The sequence below is a fragment of the Trachymyrmex septentrionalis genome, unplaced genomic scaffold, assembly GCF_001594115.1.
Source record: "Trachymyrmex septentrionalis isolate Tsep2-gDNA-1 unplaced genomic scaffold, Tsep1.0 scaffold13, whole genome shotgun sequence".
NCBI classification, from domain to species: Eukaryota; Metazoa; Arthropoda; class Insecta; order Hymenoptera; family Formicidae; genus Trachymyrmex; species Trachymyrmex septentrionalis.
The window spans coordinates 5,356,176-5,363,308 of NW_017304438.1; the positions used below are offsets into that span (position 1 = coordinate 5,356,176).

At 33.1% G+C, this 7,133-nt stretch overlaps 1 pseudogene; it reads left to right on the forward strand.

The window, feature by feature from the left end:
- The first annotated feature begins 2,724 nt into the window (after nucleotides 1-2,724).
- LOC108756728 lies at nucleotides 2,725-7,087 on the forward strand (annotated as a pseudogene).
- Nucleotides 7,088-7,133: the final 46 nt, after the last annotated feature.

The following is a 7,133-nucleotide window of genomic DNA, read 5'->3' on the forward strand; positions in this document are numbered from 1 at the left end:
AAGTTAAAAGAAAGAAAGCTCGATCATTGGATTGAAAATACACGAGGTTGCGACGCAACCTCGAACCGAGTCGGTAAGAGCGACCGCGCCCAAGCGAGTAGGGGTGAACAACAATTCAAGAAGTTGATTTTATCACTTTCGCAACGTGATGTTTATTGGCGATTCGTTGTCGCGATTGTATTCACTCGGAGATGGAAGGGATCTCTTTGAATGGTATTGTAAATCAGTGCTATAATAAACTGTTTGGTATTTAATGTCATAGGGAAAATACAATCAAAGGTTGCACAGAGAAGTCTGAAACGAAAAATAGTCGATACGTAACGATGTTAAAATAATTGTTGCTAATATTGCTGAGATGATAAAATAGAATTGGTACCTATATGTATACCACTGCAAAGTAAAGTCAAGATATTAGAAAATTTTTCGTAATAAAATTATTTGCAGTTTCGAAATTCTCATTAATATTTAATTATTTATATTCTTATAAAGATGCTTATTTGCATCAAAAATTATTAAATTGTTGATCAATTTAATAAGTAATATTACTATTCTGGTTCTGCTCATGATCGCGTTTCAAGACTGAAAAAGATTCCGACGCGCAGATTTTAAAATCGAATATGTATGTAAATTCACACAGAAATATTTAAGCACTATCCGCTTTGATCGAATATACGAATTCTCTTATTTAATCAAGATTGTAAATAAAATAAATCTATAAGTATAAAATATTATTATATTGTAGATGAAAAAAAGGAGAAAAAGTAGCGTTCCAACAGGACAGAACAGAGCGATCTATTGCGTTTGGCAGACGAGTAATTTGATCTCACGAACGATCAATCTGAGTCACGCGCACATTGAAAACTTTCACAATAAACGATAGGCCATCACATTCTACAATGCTTGAAGTAGAACTCACTTGACAGTGCTCGGTGATTGATGATGTACACAGCTAAATATACCGTGATGCCAGTGATCACCATGATGAAAATGTGTAACATTGCAGCCGACCACTCATCCGAACCATTAGCTGAACAATAATCGATTAATGCACGCGATATGCAAGCTAAGCAACTTTGATCATCCCTTTCCTTTATGTTACGTTTCATGTTTTGTAATTATAAACCAGTTACAGAGGGTATCAGCTACAATCATGTGTGTAGCCAAAAATTTATTCGGCCGCTCGCATTTTGAATATGCTTTGATAACTAAAATAGAGAACTAATAATACAAGCTGTAAGCACAATAACGTATGCTTTATGGAATTAATTTACAGAATCTCTACAGGAATAATAATAATAATAATAATAATAGTAATAATAATAATAATACAATGAATTATAAAAATTATAAATTAATATAACTAAAATATACTAAAATATAATAACAAATTTTTTACAATTTATTGAAGATTAGATGTCTCGTTTGATTAAAGCGGTTCCAGAAAAATACGTCGCTGGAGTCTCGCCAAATTCTACTCGCAAAAATAATTCTTAACCGAGAAACTTTGAGAATCGCTGATCTACGTCATAACATAGTGCACACAATGCATTTTCCATTTTCTTGAGAGAAAGAAATCACGATGGAGGAAATTGACGGAATGTCCAAGTTAATAAACTTCGCATTTATTATTTTTCAAACACATCGGATGCAGTTCTTTTGAATTTACTATTCTGTAGACGGAATGACGATGGAAAAAATGGTCGACAGTCATCTTTGCGTTCGAGGCTGCGTATGACGTTCGATAATGGCTCTGCAAACGTTTCCTGGCATCACGTCTGCAATCTGCCGCGAACCTGATAATATCGTCGCGCCCGGGCACGCACACTCGTATTCGACAACAATAGAAGAGCCCTCATTCCTGGCGACAATCTGTAAAGCCCGGATGACGCGTGGGCAATGCAATTGTGCCTCGCCTAGACGAATGCACAATACAATACGCAAGGTAATCGTTCTAATAGCGACAGACACTGTATCTGCCTACTGAGAGAAAGCAGGAAGAGGACACGCATAAAATACGCGAATCGTATTTAGTCCCAAGGTCACAGATGACTGGCTCATGATGAGTAGCCATCTTATCTTTTTCCGCTTCTAAACAGCGACGTACGAAATACGTGATGATGTTGCACGATAATCAACATCTATATTTTCTGTCGTTGATAATCTTTTTTATGTAGTCCTTTTTTTATCATTCATGGTATGCGCTTTTAAAAGAAAGCAGATAAAAGATATGAAATAATAAAATCTTTAGAAATCAATGTGGATCGTTGTCCAAATAAATTCTGTTATTCTTTTTCGCTTTAGCACAAGATATGTCAATCACACTCATGATTGTACCTCTTTAGCATAAAAGTAAATATTGTATCAAGATATCGATTCGATCTATTGTTGTTGCTATTACCGATTGCGCGGACAGATCGAGGCAAACATAACGCATGAGACCATAGATAGATGTGTTGAAATGGAGCAGCGCGACCCTCGAGCTGCATAGCTTGACTTGCGGCGAGGTGAGACGCAAGGTGCACTCTGGTGTCACTAACACGATGACTTAATGCAGATAAATCGACGAAACGTCACCTCAGCTTGCGGAGAATGTTTGGCATGTCCTGTGCCCCGCCCGTAGGGTTGGCGGGAGCATTGGGGCCCCTTCGGGGAGATAATATGGGAGGGGCCCCTTCGGGATCTTCGAACGACATGCCCCTATAAAAGCATAGTGGACACCGATTGATGGCAGCCACATCCACCTCAGCCATCGAGGCAAATTTTCTTAACATTGTACCTATCAATTAATTATTCCCTTTTTCGTCATGTGCGCCCTGGTCGCGATTCTTTTTGTAGCGGCTCTATCGGTAACAACCGCGGCGCCATCAAGTTACTTGGGCCATGGTGCCGCGTTAGCTGGACCAATTTTAGGACCTGCAGCTCTTGCAGGTCCTATTAATGGACCGTCCGCACTCGCTGGTCCAATAGTTGGACCCGCGCGCATATCTGGAGCAGTTGATGGTGGTGCTATCGTTACTGGTGCTGTTGCTGGACCATCAGTCGTTTCGGGTAGCATCCCTGGACAAACGGCGATTGTCGGCCCAGCTCTTGGCTATGCGGCACCAGCCTTGGGATGGCCAGCTTATGGTAAGCCATTGAATTGTTATTATAAATAATAAACACTAGTGAGCTTTGAGACGTAAGATATTAATTATTTATTGTTAAAAAGTTGCTGTTTTGAAAAATCTTAAAAAATTTAAAAATATAAGTTTGATGTATATGATAGTAGTGCGTGTTACATGATTTTAATAGTTATTGTCTGCACGTTCATATTTTTTATTTGGTTTTTGTGACGGTAAAAATTATGATAACATTCACGCGTGTATTATCATTTCAAAAACGATTCTAAGCTAACAGAAACACAGTTTGATGCAATAAGTATGAATTAAAAAAAAACTACCAAACTTTTGTAAGCACTGTTGTTTGGCAAAATATAAAAGTATATGAACAAACATGTGGCATTAATAATAGCAAAATTAATAACAATACGTCATTGAAAGACTGATTCCTTCTGATATCATCAAAAAACAATAATGTTAATTAAATTAACATTTAATGTTTTTTGATTAAGTTTAAAATAGTTGACAGCCTATTATAGATTTTACAGATATATGGTATATTATTTTTAACACTTTTTCTGCGTTTAAGTTGTCTGTAAATAAATAAAGGTAGCTAAATCCTTACTCTGAGAAACTGCTCCAAGCGTGCATCTTTACCATGTGTTTAACGATTCGCTGGATAAGTTTACTGGTGGTGGTATAGACCAGGATCGTTGAACGTTGAATAGAAGGTATTCAAAAAGATGTTTCGTTCGTAAAGATTATTTTGCTCCAATCGCGATTCTTATTTCCTTTTGCCCAAGCGAATCGTGTTTCTACGTATTTTTCCGTTAGCATATACTTCTTCAGTTGTTGCGTCAATTATGTGTTTATAAGTTTGTTAAAAAATTGTTTTGCCTTTTCCTTAAGTTTTAGAAAAAAGATTAAAAAGACTTCTTCAAGATATGTTGTTCATGATCTTCTTCATAGCCTTTTTCATTCTCTTGTTCAATTTCTTTATTTCCATTGGATGCTCCTTTTTCATATCCTCTTTGTATTGATCTTTTATTGAATGTATCTACAAAATCAATATTAATGATTGATGCAATTTTTAATGTATATATATATATATTTATTTATTTATTTATTTATTTATTTAGATATCATAACATACGTCTTCCTATTGCTTGCTTATCTATTCTTGGAACTGTCACAGATTCAGCATAATGATGAACTAGCACCTCCGAAATTTTTTATTAATTATTTCATTTTGAGAGGGTTCCGTTAGCATACATCCCGATAGCACACATCCACTCACATCGGTCGATGCCTAATAATTTTTTACTAATTTACTAATAAGAATATTTTATTTTGAATTGGCTAATTAGCGAAGTACCCTCTTTCATTTTTAATTGTAAAAAACATACAACTTTACTTTTGAATTTGTATGAGTTTTTTTGCTGTTACATAAAGTATATTTTTCTCTTCTCGTCATAAGACCATATAAATAATTTTTAATACTTCTATTAGTTCAAGCATACAATAACAATATTAAAGAATTGGATACTTTGCTTGCAGTAACTAACTGTATTATCCTTCTTTTAAAAAAATGTCTTTAAAAAAATAAGTAAAAGTTGCATGATGTACAAACATTTTTCTTCTTCAAAATGAAATACAAGGAGACATTATAAATATCCAAATGGAATTCATTAACGTTAAAAATTGTTGTAAATGTCACAAAATGGCATGTGCAGCGACAGCTTTTCAGTATAATAAAATAAAATAAAAATTCTCTTCTTTTTTTTAATCCTCAATCCAGTTGGCGTATGATACACCCCTGGATTGATAAAAAAACTACTCCGAAAAAAATTCCACGGTACAATTATAAATATATCTATATATTGGCTGTCATTTTTTTTTCTGATTCAATGTTATCAATTCTGAAATCTTTAAAGAATGGACAAAAATATGGGTAACAGATTTGTTTGAAATATTACATGTACTAACTCTCTAACACTATACAGAATTTCGTCACTGTTGTAATGATAGTCATTTCGATCAGTCCAGAACTTCAAAGTCAATTTGTCTGTTGTAATCTCAGACATAATGGCGTAATTGTGCTGCATATTTTAGAAAACTATATAGTCGTTTCAGAACCTCTATAGCTATTGTGATTACGTCAATTTTATTCTCTGTCGTCGTCGTCGTCGGACTAACATTGAGTTTTGCAACTTTACTCAATTGACAGACAGGTTTATTTGTGAATTCCGCAGCTGCAGCTGGATCTGCAAGTCCCACAACTGTGATTGAACGTGCTTTATCAGTAATGTTTGAGCCATTTACAAATTTCGCGACCGAAATCTGATTTATTACAGGTTTTGCAGATAACAACTTTTGAGACTCAAATAATTTGAAGTATTTTTCTCAAGATGTAGAAATTACTTTTAATGCCAATAATTAAAAATTTCAATACATTATTTACTGTTGCTTCGCTAAATTTGCGGGAACGGTGATTGTTCCAGCAGTTATGATTGTTGGTAAAATTATGGTTAAATTCGTGTGACAATACAATTATATATAATACATATATAGACTTATTTTTACAAATAAGAATCGCATTTTTCTGTCTTAAACAATTATCGCAAAATATTGCCTAAATTTGAACTAAACATTTAGACATTCTTTTATTAACAGAAACCTAAATTTAGATTATGTTATAAATAGGTTTAACTTGTGTTTTATTTTGCTTAATTTTTTATTACTTATTACAGATATATTACATTTGTCGAAATTCTTTAGAAGTTTCTGAAAATTATATATAATTATATACTAAAATTACTATTTTATGACAAATACGTTTTACTGATTATATTTATTAAATTAAAATAAAAATTTTGTATTTGTTCGCATTTTCGTACATACATAAAAAAGATTATAACCATCTTTTAATTTATAGAATAATATTTTGGAAATACGGTTTTATTTAATATTTAATTTAGACCGCCTGTTTAATTTTCAAAATCAATTTGAATAAGATTTCAAAGATTGTAAAGTGTTGATACGCGTAATAAACGATATTTATCAATAAACTTTACAGTCTCTGAAATCTTACATTAAAGTTTTTTGCGTCGATGGCTTTGCATTTTCGCTCGGAGTTCAAATTAGACAGGCCTGATTTAGACAAAATTTAACTGTATGTGTAGTATACAAAAATAGTAGAATTTTTGTTTATTTGACACACATTCTAGAAAATTTAGTCTCTGAAAAAAATTTTTTATTTGTAATTTCTTTTTAAAAAAAATTTGTTTTATAATTTATTGACTCAAAAATATTTCGTTATAACAATAAGAGATTTTATATATAATCTGGATTTCCTTTAACTTCAAACTATTCAAATATATTTTAAATAATTATTTTAACAATAAAATTTATTTTTGTCTTAAAAATATATTATTTCAAACACAAGAAATCACAGAAATGGATCAAAATAATTATTTGCTTATCCCGAATTTACCAATTTAAATATATAAAAAACTTTTATTTAATGAGAGAGAGAGAGAGAACCATTACATTTATGTTCAGAATATTGAAAATGCGCATATCCCTTATTTTGTATGTATTTCAAATGAATAAGTTAAAATTTTTTATATTTCTTATATAGGTTCGTACGGAGCTGTACTTGCTGGTCCTGCTGCAGGTCCAGCGGCTCTCGCTGGACCTATCGCAGCTCCAGCTCTAATCACTGGCCCATCCGGTAGCATCTCTGCTGGACACACTGGATTAGGTAATATCGTTCGTGGATATGCACCTGGACATTGGTAATTCACGTCATCTGGCAACATGAAGGACCTCTGCAATTGATCTCTTAGACACACAATCTCGATCACGATCTGCATCACGATCTTCGTCATTCGGTATATTATCCATCATTGTATTTCTTATATGTGTACATAACAAAGTTTCGTATATAACGTTACATTTAATAATAATAAATGCATGGCACTTCTGGAATGAAATGTTTTGTCTGTTGCCTTTCCTATATGCATTTCTTATAGC